We start from the raw sequence: 17,639 nt of genomic DNA on the forward strand, positions 1-17,639 counted from the left end.
TACAGTGATTGAAACAAAACTTTAGCAGAACTTTTCTTCTCTACTTCTCCATGGGAGTCCCCTCCAACCCCCCCCCCCCCCCCCCCCCCCCCCTTTTTTTTTTTTTTTTTTACCTTCGCTTTCTTCTCTTCATTCATTTCTTTCTTCCTTCTATATATATAAAATAAAAAGTGTCAAATACACCTTTAAAATTTACCTTAAAAATCTATGAAGTCCCAATATTTTTTAAAAGTGCAACTAAACCCATCAAAAATTTATTTTGATGTAATAAAGTCCAAAAATCAATTAATGATCTCCTATCACAAGTTACTAGGATTCTGGCAACCCGTCGACGTCATTCCGACGACATTTAAGACAACAAAGTAACCAACAACCGGCGAACGGTCGCCGGTCAATTTGTTGTCTGAAATGTCGCTGGCGGGTTGACGGAACCCTAGTGACCTGTGGTAGCAGGTCACTAATAGTTTTTGTGCTTCATTGCATCAAAATAAATTATTAATGGGTATAATTGTACTTTTAAAAAGTTTAAGAATATAATTGACTTTCCAGGTAAAGTTCGAGTGTCTATTTGACCATTTTTTCTATATTAAATTAAAAAAAAAAACCAAAATTTTAAAACTTATCTACCAAAATTTGCCTGCCTTAAATTCCGAATTTACGTTTACCTAGGGTGCGTAGGTGGACGGAAAAGCGATTGAAAAATTAAAATTGTCACCCAAAAAAACAATCAATAATTTTGTTTTTGAAGTTTTCTCTTCTATATTCGATGGAAATTTCTATCTACTTTTCAAACAATTTTATTTTTGTCAAAATTTTGGAAAAACAAACTGTAATAAATTGTATAGTGATTAAAAAAAATTCTACCTATTTGGGATTAAACAAAATTCATCCTATATGTGATAGTGTGATTCTCAAAATATAAAACTTGGTTAAATGAGAATAAGTATACACAACATCTGATACTCTTACAACGGTGAGATTAATCCGTATTTGATTTAGGACGTGCTCATAGAGATTAAGAGAAAATAAAATCTGACTCAAACTCATAATAGCATGTTCGTATTCTCTTTACAAACATCAATCATTATACTATATATCAACCATGGTTGATATTGTAAGATGGACCATTAACCTAAGGTACATCATGAATATATTAAAAGAAAAATTACACCTTTTTTTTTCCCTAAGTTATAGGAAATTGTAAAATTCATCTCTAAGTGTTGATCGTGCTTACTTTTTGCTCCTAAGCTATCATTGACGTTGCATTTTTTGTCATTTTAGTAATTTTTCGTGTTCACTTTTCGTCCTAAGCTATACTAAAGTTGCAAATTTCGTCCGTAATGTTTTGTTAGCAAAGGGACGAAAAGTGTAACGTTAATAATAAATTAGGGATGAAAAGTGAGCATAACCAACAATTAAGGACGAATACTACAACTATCGTATAATTTAGGGACGAAAAATGCAATTTTCTCTATATTAAATATACATTTTTAATACATATTTTTTTAAGGTACATTATTTAAGTACTACTATCAAATAATGAACCTTTAATACACAAATATTTTACTTTTAATATATTAAAATGAATATTTATTCATGATATATTTTACAATGTGGATGTCAGTCTACAATATAATTTGCCTACGAACATCGAACCTTTAATCTTATAATTGTATATCAAAAGTCCACAAATTTATACTCCATCTATCTCATTTTATATGTCCTACTTACTATTCATTGGTCAGACCAACTCTTTTTTCTTTGTTTATTTTCTTTAGTACTCTTTACTTATTTTAAAATTTAAGTTGTTGTGTTTAATAGTACTTTTAGTGTAGTTTCTAAATATATAAATTTTGTATACTAAAACTAAACTTAATATTATAAAAATTAGATTAAAAATGACTTTAGTTAAACCTCGTTAATCAAACCAAACAAAAAAAAAAAAATGTTATGAAGGGAGTATTATTTTTTTTAAGAATATGGTTTTATCTATTCACGTACAGTCCACTCGCCAACATGACTTAAGTATACGGAGTACTTCTTAAGTACGGAGTTACAAGTTGCAGATCGAAGTGGAAAGATAAAAAAAGTGCAGTCCTCCGGATGTGAAATAGTGTACGAATACGTTGGTAAATGCGCGATAGCGTCATTGTGGATGAAGGAAATGAAAATAGGATTACAGTAAAGTTACAGCTGGAGGAATGAAAGCTGGACCTCCAAAGTGTCTTCATTGCTGCTGGCAAACGTACCAAACATAAATTGCACGTACATCTCCTGTCACAATATTCCAAAATGATAAGACTACTCTTTGGGGTATTTAGTTCGGATAATATAAAATTATCTAGATAATGTCATATGATAATATTATATTATCATACTTGATTTTAAGTTATGGAATTATCTTATATTACATCAAAATTGATGTGGTGATAATATTTTAAGGAGTAAATACTTAAAATGGTCCCTCGACTATATCTAAATTTACAAATCGGTCCTCGACTTTCAATTTTAACCAATTAAGTCCTTAACTTTGTAATTTTAACACAATTTGGTCCTCTTTTTATTTTACCGTTTGTTGACTGTGATTTTTGAGGATATATATATGTAATTTCATGGTCCATCGTCGGTTTTTTAAGGTTCCGGTTGCATTTTCAGACCGCACTGTTACATTTGAATCCACTGCCGAAAGCAATCTACCAAATCCGATCGCCTTTCTTCATCCTCCCTTTGGATTCAATGTAGTTGAGTTCGTACCAGAGCGAAAAAGACGACGTATTTTCGAACCGGTGCAACGTCATCCTGGAGGCCTCCACGTGCTCCGACGAGAGCTGAAGGTTCTTCTGGAGATCGTCGATCACGGTCAACAAACGGTCAAATAGATGGAGGACTAAATCGTGTCAAAATTGCAAAGTTAAGGACTTAATTGGTTGAAATTGAAAGTTGAGGACCAATTTGTGAATTTAGCTATAGTCGAAGGACTATTTTGGGTAGTTGCTCTATTTTAAGATAATCTTATTATCTCTATTCTTTTTTTTTTTTTTTTTTGAGTAATCTAAGATTGTATTGAAGTATTTCAAATTTGCTTGGTTCCTTTCGATTTTCTCCTCTTTGTAGTGTGTTTTCTGGTTTCCTAGGATGGCAGCCTACCGCTCAAAATCTATGGAGGAATCTTGTGCTCTACTCTCTTTGTTTGACGAAGAAGATGAAGGCATATCCGTTGGGGAAGGAGAGATACAGAATGTCGACAATAACTATCAGTTTGTTCTGGTGGGGAAATTGCTTACTAATAAACCTATCAAGTTCACTATGCTGAGAGATACATGGTTGGCATATGGACGCCGGGAAAAGGCATCGACATCAAAGAATCTACGCTAAACTTATTCTTGTTTCAACTTTTCCATGAGGTGGACATTAAGAGGATACTTGAGAATGGTCCTTGGGCATTTGAGCAAAGTCTACTAGTGCTACAATGTCTTAATCCGAAAACATCTCCATTTGAGGTCACACTCAACAAAGCAAATTTCGGATCCAAGTGCATAAGCTTCCCTTTGGCTTCTTCACTGAAAATATTTCTAAGCATATTGGGAGTTTCGTCGGAGATTTTGTCAAAGTGGATAAGAAAATTTTTGATGGTTTTTGGAAATCATTCCTCAGGGTTCGTGTATCGATAGATATGACTAAGCCACTTCGGAGAAGAATGAAAATGAAGCGAGAAGGGGGGGGGGGGGGGGGGGGGATAGCTTCTGGGTCGAGTTTAAGTATGATCAACTGCCTAACTTCTGCTTCCTATGTGGAGTGCCGAGGCACACTGAGAAATATTGCTCGAGGATGTTTGAGGGAGTTGACAATGACATGGTGAGACCCTTTGGGAACTGGCTTAGGGCTTCCGGCTGGCGGCCAGGTCCAGCAATGGGCTCTCAATGGCTCATTTCCAATGACAGCGTATGTGGTGCTCAGACTCAGACTGGTACGAGGGAAGTAGAGATGACAGATGCAGAGGATCGTACACCCACGATGGCTGATCATTCTGATAGTCTGTCGTCTGATTCTGTGGATATGGGGAAGGACAACAGAGTGGATGGTAAGACAAGGGCAAGGGCAAAATTCCTATTGAGTGTTGGTCCCGGTGGGTAAGGGTTACAAGTCTAAAGGAGGGGAGGGGAGGGGAGGGGGGGTGAATAGACTCGTACAGATTTTTGAAAATAATCAATGATTCAGTTGAAGAGGTTCCGAAGGGTTACTTTTTTGCTACTTCAACGATTCAAGAGTTTTATGCAGCGGAAATATATTATACCCCTATTAGTTTGTTTACATGTATTTGTTCTTGAAAAGTTGAGTTTGCGTGAATGTTATGCAGTATGTAAAAGTAGTAATGTAAATAAATAGAGAGAGAGATTTTTATAGTGGTTCGGCTAACTTAGCCTATTTCGCTCTTCTCCTTAAAATGCTTAGGGAGGAATGCACTGTTCCTTTAGTACAATAAAGACGTTCAAGCCTTAAACACAAAGCCGGCCTTGAACTCCACAGGTTTTTCAACTCAACCGAGTTTACCCCGCTTCTTTCTACTTCTACCGTCTAGAGATATAAAGGGGTTGAAGAAAATGATTTTTCAATCTCCAACTAAGAGCTTGGCTTGGTTGAATCTGGATATGAGCTTTCTTCACAGCACAAGTCTCTTCAAACTGGATATGAATTTTGAGTTTTCTCTCGCACTGGTCTTGCTTGATTGTTTGTTTTTTCACGCTTTGAACACTTACAAAATTTTAAATAGACCAACACCTTCTTCAGCCTTAGAAGAAGGTATTTATAGGAATTTTAGAAATTTGTTCGTTGGAGGGAAACCCATTTCAAACATCTATTAACCAGCGTGTAAAGACCAGCCGGTAATCAGGAAGTTAGGTAGACTTGTCAAACTTCCTAGCCGTTAAAGACTTATATTTTGCGTTGAACATATCTTTTTGTTCTGCACGAAATGTCTAGGCTTTTTAAGAAAAATCATCTTTGGTATGTGAACCTAGGACTCTCTTTGCCTTGGTCACATACTACCATAAAGCACTAGTAATTTAAATTTTAAGGTTTCGAACTGTTGGCTTAGAAAATGTCTCGAGCAATTCGTTCTGTGGTTAACTGTTACTATTCGAGTTAACGTTTCGAACCTTAACACTCTACAACTTTTTGGATACAAATGGTTGACCTTGCCATTTGTTCCACCTTTTACTTCGAAAGGTAGGCCCTTCCATCATTCGGCCTTTGCAACATTTTGGTCTTGCAATCTCTTACTCTTCAAATCCTCTTCTCAAAGTCTTCAAGTCTTCAACTCTCGAGGTTTTCATCTTCAAGCTATTCGAAAGGTAACCATTCGAGTTACTGTACTATTCAAACTTTTGTTGAGACTATCTGAAACATAACCTTTCGAGTTATCATTCAGATTGTTTTGTCTATCCGAATCGTGACTTCTCGAGTTACTATTCGGACTATTCAAATTTAAGCAGAAATGACATAAGTCTAAAAGATAAAATAAATAGAGGACTAAAATTCCTAACTTTTGGTATCATCAAAATCTAAATTACAAGTGTTCCTAACAATTTCCCCTTTTGTGATGATGCCAAAACCTATACCCAAATTATAAAGCTGTTTTTAAACTTGATTTGATTTTTCCATTACAATTCAACCCATAATTGAGTTTGAAAAAATTTATCCTAAGGAATTTAAGTACTGGAAATTTAAAACAATATGCAACCCACACTAAAAAAAAAAAACATTTATTAATAATCTCAAAAGTATTACAATTATTACATTCAATGCGCAAAAAGCGTAAGTAGAAAAATTGGTCTAGTCAAGGACCTTGAAAGGAGGAAGGTAGGTCTAGTCAAGGACCTTAAAAGTGACACTTCTTGGAAGGCAACCCAAGTTTTACTTTTTGTTTATTTTGTTTTGATTGTTGATTGAATAATTGCATAGTTAGTGTGATCTATTGCTTGTATTTTTGTTTAGTACCTAGGGAACTAATCTTTCAGGTATTATTGTTGAAAAACCATGTGAGAAAATGACCAAAATACGTCAAAGGATAAAGGAGAAGGTGAGAAGAGTTGAGCAAAAATCAGGGGAGCTCACTGCCTCCAATCCACGCACCCATCCATGTGTGTGGGGCTATGCGTGGATTGGAAACAATGGTTTCTATGCAAACAAGGAGCAAACCACGTCGTGGGAAGCTTCGTGGATAGAAAACACAAAGATCAACGAACTAACCCATGTGCGTGGGAGAGTTCGTGGATCCCAAGCAGAAAGATCAACGCCAGCGCCCACGTGCGTGGATCGCAAGCAGAGACATCCACGCCATCGGCCACGTGCGTGGAGCGATGCGTGGGATGCCCAATAAACCCTACGCGGGAGCAGCACGAAATAAAACCCCATCTTCCCCACTCTTCAGCCCCCACACGAAACACTTTTCTCTCCCACTAATGGCCCGTTTGGTTCACGGAATAAATTTGGAGGGAATAGGAATGCTATTCCATAGGGAATAGAATAGGTAAGGAATAGAACAGGAATTGTATTCTATTGTTTTGTTCGCTGAAGGGATAGACATTGGGAACTGTATTCCAATGTTTGGTTGGTTAATGAATAGGAATAGAATATATGTTTAAAAAACATAAATGCCCTTGTACAAATAATAATAATAATAATAATAATAATAATAATAATAATAATAATATTATCATTATTATTATTATTATTATTATTATTATTATTATTATTATTATTATTATTATGCATCAATTAATCATCATTCCATAATCAACTAGTAATTAATATATTATCATGATCATATCAAGTCAACTTCCTGGTCATCAAAATATCACCATTATTCCTTATCAGTAATATTAAAATAATGATATGTAAATTATGAAACAAAATAGTCATATAAATAACAAAATTTTATAAACAATATTTAACAATATTCAGAAGAAGCATCACATATGTTATTTTTAACAAATTACTCAAAAAATCCAATGAAAGTTAAAGTGTTCATAAAATATAACCATGAAGAAGAATGTTTAATTGATAGCAAGGAATCTTCTGATTCACTGTGGTTTTCGATCAGGATCAAGACTGAGAAAAAATTCTACTTTATTAGGATGATCAGTGAGTTTAAACGAAACAAGGTCCATTTCTTCATTTGTCAAACCATCAACCTCTTTTAATGCACGTTCAAGCTTCTGAAACATATCCATATCACGATCATATTGAAGACCATTGGACAAATTTTTACCAACATCTGACATTGTATTGCTTATTAACTTCGCAGCATTAAGCATATTCTCAACACATATCTCAATAGCTTCATCATGACTTCTCTTTCTCTTACTTGAATTGCTTCTTTTTCTACCATCATTTTGTGGCTCAGGTTGTGTACTCGTTAAATCAATATCATCCAAAACAACAAATGCACTATCTTCCGTGTAAGCTCTTATATCATTCTATTCTTTAGCGTGTATTTCTTCAACTACGTCATCTGCTGTCTATGCATCTTTTCCAGTTGCACGATCTTTAGAATATATTGCAGATAACTCATTATAAAACCTAAAGCTTCTTGTTCTAAAAGGTGCAGCTTCTTTGTGACTCTATAACAAACATAAATAAATTATTTGTATGTATACATTAATAAAAATAAATGAAAGTACAAAAAAAAAAAAAAAGGTAAACACTTACAATTAACTATGATTCTCAAATTGCATCTTCAGCATACACCATGTGCTTTTGCTCATTCCAACCGAACTCACTAGTGTTCTTACGTTGCACCATATCATGAATAATACTTCATTCTTTTTTCAAAGTTTTAATTCTACTCTAAATATGTGGCTTAGCTTTTATGGTACAATTTGGTATTTTCTCCAAAATTATTTTTTCAAGTTCTAATAAATAACCTGTCTTAAACCCTGTATCAGAATTATATTTTCCTACATTATGCATTTCGGTCAAACAGGACACTAATATAATGTCTTCTTCGGGTGTCCACTTTCTTTTTGTTTGCTTAACACTTTGAGAGCCAATGGTTGCAGATGTAGGGGGAGAAGTCATTCTTAACTGCAAATAAATTGAAATAATAAATTATTAATCAAACTCAAACACATTACATTTTTCATAAACCACATTACAAAAAATACCAAATCACAAAATCAAACATCAATGAATATGCATGAAAGTTCCATCTAAAGCGCCTAGACAATTCTAGAAATAATATCAAATATTATTAAATATATATTCACATTGTAATTAAATTTAGAACTCAAGTGTAGGGGATATGTTTAACTACCTTAAACCATTTCCATCTATGATCTGTAGAGGTAGCTGGAACTGGTTCAGGATCTTTAAAAAAATGATTTCGGAGTTTCAAAGCAGCATTTAATACTATATTAAAGTATCGACTAATAGTTTCCCCTAACCTTTGAAAATTGTTTTGAATGATCCTATTTTTTACGTGATGAGCAATAATATGTAAAAATATTGCTACTTGCTCATCAACAAGCATATTTCTTGTTGGCCTTAACCCTCCTATAGTTTGTAACATTGCACACAACTTCACAAAAGCATGTCGATTCATCTTAAGTTGAAATATGCATTTTTCATCACACGAATACACCGCTCGTAACATATATTCTCGAGACCCAAAAGTATTAATAATATAAGATTTCACTCATTTTTTATTAGAACACAAAATTGTCAACGTAGACATCAGCATTATAAACAATAAACTCACAGAAGCACACATATCCAACCATACATGCAACACAGCTACACATCTTTTTCTTCTTTCAGCACGGATTATTAATCACAATCGAGCCAAAACTGCAAATTAAATTTAAAACTTACAGTAATCAAAACTATAACAATAACTCTTACGTCTATTAAAAACACATATATTCAAATACAGATTATAATAAACAATATAAAACAACAATACATACAAATTACAAAAATATAGAACATAAAACATATAAATATATATACAAAATGCTGCAGCGTATATATACAAATATATACACTGCTCACGCAGCAGTGTATATATATATATATATATATATATATATATATATATATATTTATATACACTGCTACGTGAGCAGTGTATATATAAATTTGTATACACTGTCGTGCAGTAGTGTATATAAATATATAAGATTATGAACTGTATTGATTTAATTGACACAAACAACAAGCTATAAATAACATACCAAGGAGAGAAGCTAGCAGGTGGTTAGTAGGAAGTTGTAACCACCAGTTTAATACTGCTATTCTAAAGGAGAATAATTAAAACTAAATAGAGACAAAATGTATCAGTCACAAGTATCCTTAATACGCCTCCGCAAGATAGAGGATCCATCGAAGACTCCAATCTTGGAACGGAAAAGCAAAAACAACGAACGGTCTAACGGCTTGGTGAGAAAATCAGCGAACTGAGCCGACGAAGAAATGTGCCAAACCACCAACGAACCATTAGCAACCAAGTCCGGAACAAAAAAATAATCAAGTGCGAGGTGCTTCATGCGTGAATGAAACACCGGATTTCTACACACGTACGTAGCTCTGAGATTGTCACAAAGCAGAACCGGAGGCTTCAACAGTCGCGTCTGGAGCTCATGCAACAAATTCTTAACCCACAAAACCTCTGCAGTGGCATTTGCTAAGGCTCGATACTCGGCTTCCGTAGACGAGCGGGAAACCAACTTCTGACGAACGGACTTCCAGGAAACAAGATTGGACCCAAGATACAGTAGATAAGCTGTAGTGGACCGCCCAGTGGAGGTGCAACCACCCCAGTCAGGATCTGTATATACACTCAGAGACAGAGGTTACCCAGCACAAAGGTACAGCCCATGACATACTGTACCCTTGAGGTAGCGCAACAATCGCTTGGCAGCCTGCCAGTGCACCTCCGTAGGCATATGCATGAACTGTGAGAGACGGTTAACTACATAGGCGACGTCAGGTCTAGTGATGACCAAGTATTGTAGCAGGCCAAGTAGATGCCAAAACTGAGTCACATCTACCGCAACGCTACCAGCTTGCGCCGGGAGCAACTTATCCTTGGTCGCCAGTGGTGTTGAAACAGCCTTTGCACCATCCATCTTAAATCGCACCAATATGTTTGTTATATATTGACTCTGAGACATGAACATGCCATTAGGAATGGAAACCACCTCAACACCTAGAAAGTGATGTAAGGAACCAAGGTCTTTAAGAGCAAACCGAGCGGACAGAGTTCTAACAAACTTGTCAAGCCATGCAGCATCGTTTCCTATTAATATAATGTCGCCCACATACACAAGAAAATAGATAATAACATTATTAGTAGAATAAATACATAACGACGCATCTGCTTGTGATTTCAAAAATCCACAGCGCAACAAAAACTGGGAAAACTCCAAGTACCAAGCCCTAAGAGCCTGCTTGAGACCATATAAGGCTTTAGTCAGTTTGCAAACATGCGTTGGGAATGAGGGATCGAAAAACCCTGGCGGCTGTTCCATAAACACATCCTCATGCAATGTTCCATTAAGGAACACATTATTGATATCTAGCTGGCGCAGACCCAAGCTATTACTCAAAGCAATGGTAAAAACAATACGGACTGTGACCGGTTTCATAACCGGACTATATGTCTCAAAATAATCCTGACCAGCAGCCTGCAAGAATCCCTTAGCGACAAGCGGTGCTTTAAAACGATCCACCGACCCATCCGATTTGCGCTTAACACGGAAGACCCATTTGCAGCCAATCGGAACGACCGCTCCGCGGGGAACCAGTTGCCACGTGTTGTTACGTTGCAGCGCTTTGAACTCCTCATCCATTGCTTTCCTCCACCGAGCGTCTTTAAGAGCCTGGGCGACGGTAGGCGGTTCTAAAGCAGGAGGCAATGGATGGGAAGTGGCTTGGTTAATGACATAATCGGAATACCTAGGATTAGGACGACGCTCCCGGGTGGAACAGAGAACATTACCCAACGGTTGATATGTTTCAGAGGTGGAGACATGTTGTGAGTCAGACACGGATTGGGCTGCATGTTGGCCATTTTCTGAGACAGTGGGAGACGATGAATTGGACGCAGCTGACGGTGATGGTGTTGGAACTGGACTTGTAATTGGAGTTGGAATTGGAGTTGGAACTGGTGTTGGAACTGGTGTTGGAACTGCCACGGGCTGTACCTGTGTAGACAAAGGAGACGACTTGCACAAAATACTGCGTGATTCTGAATCATGAGAATCAGAAGGTAAACTGTTAGATGACTTTAGCAAATCGTTATAAGGAAACACATGGGGCACAAATCTAATATGCCGAGTTACATAAATACGATTCGAACTAAAATCTAGACATTTATAACCAGATTGGGTGTTCGAGTATCCAAGAAAAATATATGGACGTGACTTTGGTTGTAGTTTCTTGGTGTTATAGGGACGCAACCAGGGAAAACATAGGCAACCAAAGGGTTGTAACTTGGCATAATTAGCAATTGTTGAAACAAGACATAAAACGGGGATTGATTACCTAAAATCGGAGTAGGAAGCCGATTAATGAGATATACGGCTGTCTGAAAGGCATAGGTCCAGTATGAGGGCAGCAAAGACGCGAAGTGAAGAAGAGACATGCCAGTTTCCACGACATGCCTATGTCGTCGCTCTGCGACACCATTATGCTCAGGAGTGTGCGGTGGAGTGGTGAGATGAGAAATACCATGAGTGTTCAAGAATGGGATAAGTTTTATAAACTCTCCCCCATTATCCGAGTAAAGAGAAATAATTGAAAGACCAACGTATTTCTCCACTAACTGTTTTAACTACTTAAATATGGGAAAGACATCAGACTTACGTTTCATGGGATACGACCAGATATATTCCGAGAAGTGGTCCACAAGAATAACATAATAGCAAAACTCATCAACAGATTTCTCAGTAGGCCCCCACACATCAATATAGATTAATTGCAGAGGTTTGGTGTTAACAAGTGTAGTGTTGGAGAAAGGCCGTTTATGGCTTTTATGCATATTACATGAAGAACAGTAAAACTGTCACAGAGATGACATAGAGACTGGAACATTACAGCGTTGCAACACAAGTTGCAACACCTTATTATACGGGTGGCCAAGTTGCTAGTGCCACTGAGATAAACGAGACACCTGCGTAACATGAACTGTTGGACGAGGAGAAACTGGTCCATAGTAGACACCATTACTGTTCGCCCCCCGTAACAAAGGAACCCCCGTTCGAAGATCCTTGACAAGAAAATGTGAATCAAAGAATTCAACAGACACACGATTAGACTTGCATATTTGGGATATAGAAACTAAGCTAGTGTGTAACCATGGGACACGCAAGACATTATCAAGAGTGAGAACAGTAGAGGGAGTGGGAATGCTAGACTAACCAACATGCGTTATTGCTTAGGAATTACCGTCGCCCAAGCGGATTTCATCCGGTCCACTGTACTCGGAGAAAGTGTGCAATGGATCAATGCTTGGTGTGGCATGGTGGGACGCACCAATATCAAAGATCCAGGAAGCAGACGGCCCGACCACCGAATTAGCCATAGGAGACATAGGAGGTTGCACAAGAGGAACATTATGCTCCTTTAAAAACCTGGCTAGCTTACGGCACACTCTTATTTCATGACTTGTAAGATGACAGAACTTACAGACCGTACTTGAGCGTTTGGGATCTCCTTGTCGCCAATTCTGTCTGTTGGAGCTGTAACGAGTGTTATTGCTGCGAGCTCATCGGTTGGAATTGATGTGCTGGTTGTGCCGCGAGGGTGGCAAGGCACGTTGCATAACATTGGCAGAGGCCACTAAAGACTGATTCAATTCATCCACACCCTTCAATTGGCGTTCATGGTCAGTCAGCACTTCTGCTAACTCGCCAAAGGACATAGGCTTTTCACGGATGCGAATAACAGATATGATAGAATTGTAATCCTCCCCCAACTGAGTCAATATGTAGACGATTAGATCGTCATCAGAGACAGGACACTGAGTCAACGCCAGATCATCGGCTATGGCTCGCATGTCATGGAGGTAAGTAGCGATGGACCGAGAACCTCTCGGGTTTTTAGTGAGTTTTGCCTTGAGGGAAATGATGCGTCCTCTAGAGGCACTGGCATAACTGGCAACCAGACGTTGCCATGAATCATGAGCTGTCGTAGCAGATGAAACGAGTGGCTGTATTGTGTCAGTGCAGCTGCCCAAAAGTGCACCAACAATGATTTGGTCCTGACGGTACCAAGTTAAATGTCTTGGGTTGGGAACGGTTCGAGCAGGATCCGTGTATTCGGTGGGTTCCTTGGTGGAACCGTCAATATAGCCTAAGAGGTTGAGACTAACAAGGGTAGCATGAACTTGTAGGCGCCAAACTGGGAAATTGATGGTAGTGAGTTTAATGGAAAAGTGTGTGGGAGCATTGAGTTGGATGATTTCATTGGTGGTAGTAGAAGCCATCGAAAAAAAAAATATCCTTAATAAAATATACGTATACACCGCTCACGGAGCAATGTATACATATATTTATATACACTACTACGCAGCAATGTATATAAATTTATATATACACTGTTGCGTCAGCATTGTATATATATATTTCCATATAGTATATACACTGCTGTGTGAGCAGTATATATATATATATATATATATATATATATATATATATATATATATATATATATATATATATATATTATTTATAAAAGAAATTTAGAAGAATACCTTGATGATGAATTTCAATTTGATGTTGATTAGCAATGGCCACAGAAGAAGCGATGAGCAATGGCGAGAGAAGATGCGAGTAAGCGGGAGAAAGATTAACGTAAAAAATTAGGTTAAAGAAAGGGTAAAAAAGAAAATAGATTATAATATTTATTCCTGAGCGTTCAGTAATAGGCTAATACCAATGGGGCCTGGTATAGCTATTACCTTATTTGATATAATAGGCTATTACTAGGAATATTATTTCTAGTAATAGAAATGGTTACCAAACAAAGGAATATGCCCATTACTGGGAATGCTATGCCATTCCCGGCCTATTCCGTGAACCAAACGGGCTATAAAGGTACACTTTGCTTTGTTATTTCCTCCATAGTTACAAGTTTCCAATCTCCAAATTTTTCCTAGAATCATAAGAAAAGAGGTAAACACTCTAAACTTCAAAATTCCATAAATGTATTTTCCAAGTTTTCACTCTCTTGAATGTGAAATTCTAATCTACATTGTTCTATACATATTGATGTTTGCAATTGATGAATAATGACTAGATTAGCATGAGCAAACATTGTGTTTGTGGAAATTGTGGATTAAAGCATTGAATTGAGAGTATGAATTTCTTGTATGAACCCTAGTTTTTAATTTGGGAATTTTTGAATGGGTTTGTTGAGTTCTCTTTGATAATGCAAAATTGATGATGGAATTGCAATGTTAATTGTGCTACATTGCACCACACCCCAAACAAGCTAGATAAAAAGCCTTAACACATGCAGATCATACAGCAAAACTAGCACATCGGAAGATAAAACGAGAACTGGATAAAAGAAATCCAAACGGGGTGTTACGCCACGTCTACCAAACACGGTAAACGCTACGGAGATCAATCTGCAAGTGTATACATCTATCCCAAAAGGTCACAATCTAACGCTACAACAGCACACAGGCCACAAAACAAAGGTAAAGATGCTAGACTACCGGCCACTAACATCGCGCTCGTCTAGACATCACCTGAAAGATACAAAGATAAACATTGGGACGACGCCCAGTCAGCGAATAATGCTGGTAACCCACCAATACATGTGAAATATCATACATAGATAGATATAAGTTGTAAAGCCATTTTCGAAACGGAATACATAAGTATATAAGTCAAAAGCCAAGATCAACAGCCAACATAAGACTCAACACTCTCAAAGATAACACGGGAAAACATCCCAACCCACAAAGGTTAACCACAACACAAAGGATAAAGACAAGACCGATGGCAACACATGCCCTTGTGACTACACACGTCACAAGAAAGAGAACTCACAACAACGGCTACACAAGCCCTCGTGACATCACCCATCACGAGTTGATATGCCTTCCTTATGCCCTGTTCCAACCTTATGGCTACCCCCAACCTTATATCTTCTTCCAACCATTACCTCCACAACCCCTGTACAACCAAGTCCAACCTTATTCCCCCGGGACCGTCGTCCCCCACCAACGACCACCAACGAGACCACCAATTCATAGTACACAAGGTACCGTAAACGGCAACACAAGCCCGGATAACACATGTTATCCCCCAAAACGTGAACCTTACACAAAGGCCACAACTCCATAATCACGTCACGGCCACCACGAGGACCGCTGCAATACCTTGGTGACTAGTGTCCCATACCACTAATCGTGCAATCCAGGTAAAGCCACACACGCATCACACCACAACAGGAATCAATCAACGGATCACAACGAAGATATGAAACATACTCAATCAAGGAACGGGTCACAGCCCAACAACATCAACGGTGGATAACGCAAGTTATCATCAACCAAACCGAAGGTACAAACCACAGACACGCTAGCATTAAGACAATAAACTAGCATGCTTAACAACGGAGAAACTCAAGATAGTTTCGAGGAACACACAAGACACCTCTTGGTCCAACGAAACACAATGTTGAACACTTAGCACGATTCAAGACACCAAAGTCCTACATGGATACCTACCATATAGTTCTAGACATACGAAACATCAAGAAGACGCTCAAATAGTTCCACAAAGAACATCGGGAAGTCAAAAGACCAAATACCGAGTCAAACGAATCACGGGGAACAAATCCCGTCACAACACCAACCATGTACACGCGGGTGGACCCACGGGTAGTGCCCCACCCGTGGTCCCGCCCGCGGGAACGTCATCCCACAAGGCCATGTACCCGCGGGTAGGCCGGCGGGTGGTGCCCCGCCCGCCGTTCCGCCCGCGGGTACACACTTGTACCACAACAAATCCCTTTGGGGATTTTCTTCTCCAAACACAAATTCAAGTCCAAAACATGCCAAATCTCACCCAACACAACAAAATGACTTGAACCATGGAAAATGCCAAGCAATAGCACAAAGGAACCCTAAACACAAGCTCTAGATATGCAATATCACAAGACAAATGCATAAACCCTCACATTTCATAGCAAAACACATGTAGAATCCAAGAAATTACATATAGGTAAGCAAAATAGGTTTTGTAGAGCATGGGTTACCTCTTGTAGACCAAAAGACTTCACTTTACACCACAACAAGCTCCCCACAAGGCTTACTTTCCAAACCCACTTCAAGATTAAACCAAAAGATCATAAAGATCCTACCTTTAAGAAAAAGACAACTAAGATGAAACCAAAAACACAAGATGGACTTAGATCTTACCCTCCTAGATGCCCAAATAGGTGAAAGGTTGAATCTTGGTAGCAAATCTTGGAATCTTAACAAGGGTCTCAATTTAGCTTGGAGAATAAGCTACACTTCTTTTCTAGAGAGAAGGTAGAGCTAGTTTCTAGGAAATGTAAGGAATGAAATGAAGAAGTCTTCTAGGTTAGGTTACAATACTAACTCTTGGTGAAAAGTCAAGGATACCCTTACTAACCTTTAGAAAGTGTAAGGAACAAGGGAACTCCCCTCAAAGCTCAAGGTACAACACAACTTTAAGGTTGACTAGTCAAATACTAGTCCTTGAGTATTAAAAATCAGGAATTTAGGAATTACTTCCTCAAATAAAATAGGATTAATTACTCAATTAATCCATGGATTGAATGTGGATTTTTGGGGTGTCACATACATGATGTTTTATGATGAATTTCTTTCTATGCCACTCTTATGTCATAATATTGCACACACCCACATGTTGAACATCCATTGTTGAGTGAAGAATATGAAGTTGACTTTTAGGCTAGAACTTTCATTGTGTTGACTTGTTGAATTTGTTATAATGTTGGTCTAAATTGTCAAAATTTTTGACGGAAATTGTTTAAAATATAGGGGAAACCATGCCCAAGTTTTGAAAATTCTTTGAAAAATTCAAAACACATAGAAAAGAATGCATGTGTGGGATATGTGATTGCATGATCTTTTATTTGAGAATATAGTATACCAATTTGTTTTAAGTGTGCAATTAGGGGAAATTTATATTCTTTATTTAACGATTTGTAGGAATCATGATAAGACACAAAGAGCGTGCAAAGAAAGCACAACACGACATCGCGAGCTCAAGTCAACAACCAGAGGAAGATGATATTGAAATGGATTTAACGGAGAATGAGGAAGAAGAGCAAGATGCCCTAGCAGGATCTAGGAAGCTAAAGCTAAGCACCAAGCAATTGGTTAAGGTGGAAAGGTTGAAGCGATTGAGGGTTTTTGGAGGAAAGTACTTTGACTTCCCCATTCTAGAATCGTTTGGTTACCGTGATGAAGTCGGGGAGTTGATTCTTCATCCTCAATGGGCAACAATCTTTAACTTGAGAGGAAATACATACGCCCCGGTGATATACGAGTTTATGGCCACCCTTGATATCAAGAAGATAAATCACCATGATAGGAAGTCTTTGTCCTTCACCTCCTTCAACACGGAGTATGA

The 17,639-nt window shown here is 37.8% G+C and overlaps 1 long non-coding RNA gene across 1 annotated transcript; it reads right to left on the minus strand.

Moving 5' to 3' along the window:
* Positions 1-1,364: 1,364 nt before the first annotated feature.
* Positions 1,365-14,615, minus strand: LOC109152056. The gene is made up of 3 exons (XR_002049334.1): positions 14,604-14,615; positions 10,592-10,602; positions 1,365-1,471 (listed from the first exon to the last, which is right to left on the minus strand). It is a non-coding gene; the product is annotated as an uncharacterized LOC109152056 (long non-coding RNA).
* Positions 14,616-17,639: the final 3,024 nt, after the last annotated feature.

The sequence above is a fragment of the Ipomoea nil genome, unplaced genomic scaffold (genome assembly GCF_001879475.1).
Source record: "Ipomoea nil cultivar Tokyo-kokei standard unplaced genomic scaffold, Asagao_1.1 scaffold2360, whole genome shotgun sequence".
Classification (NCBI taxonomy): Eukaryota; Viridiplantae; Streptophyta; class Magnoliopsida; order Solanales; family Convolvulaceae; genus Ipomoea; species Ipomoea nil.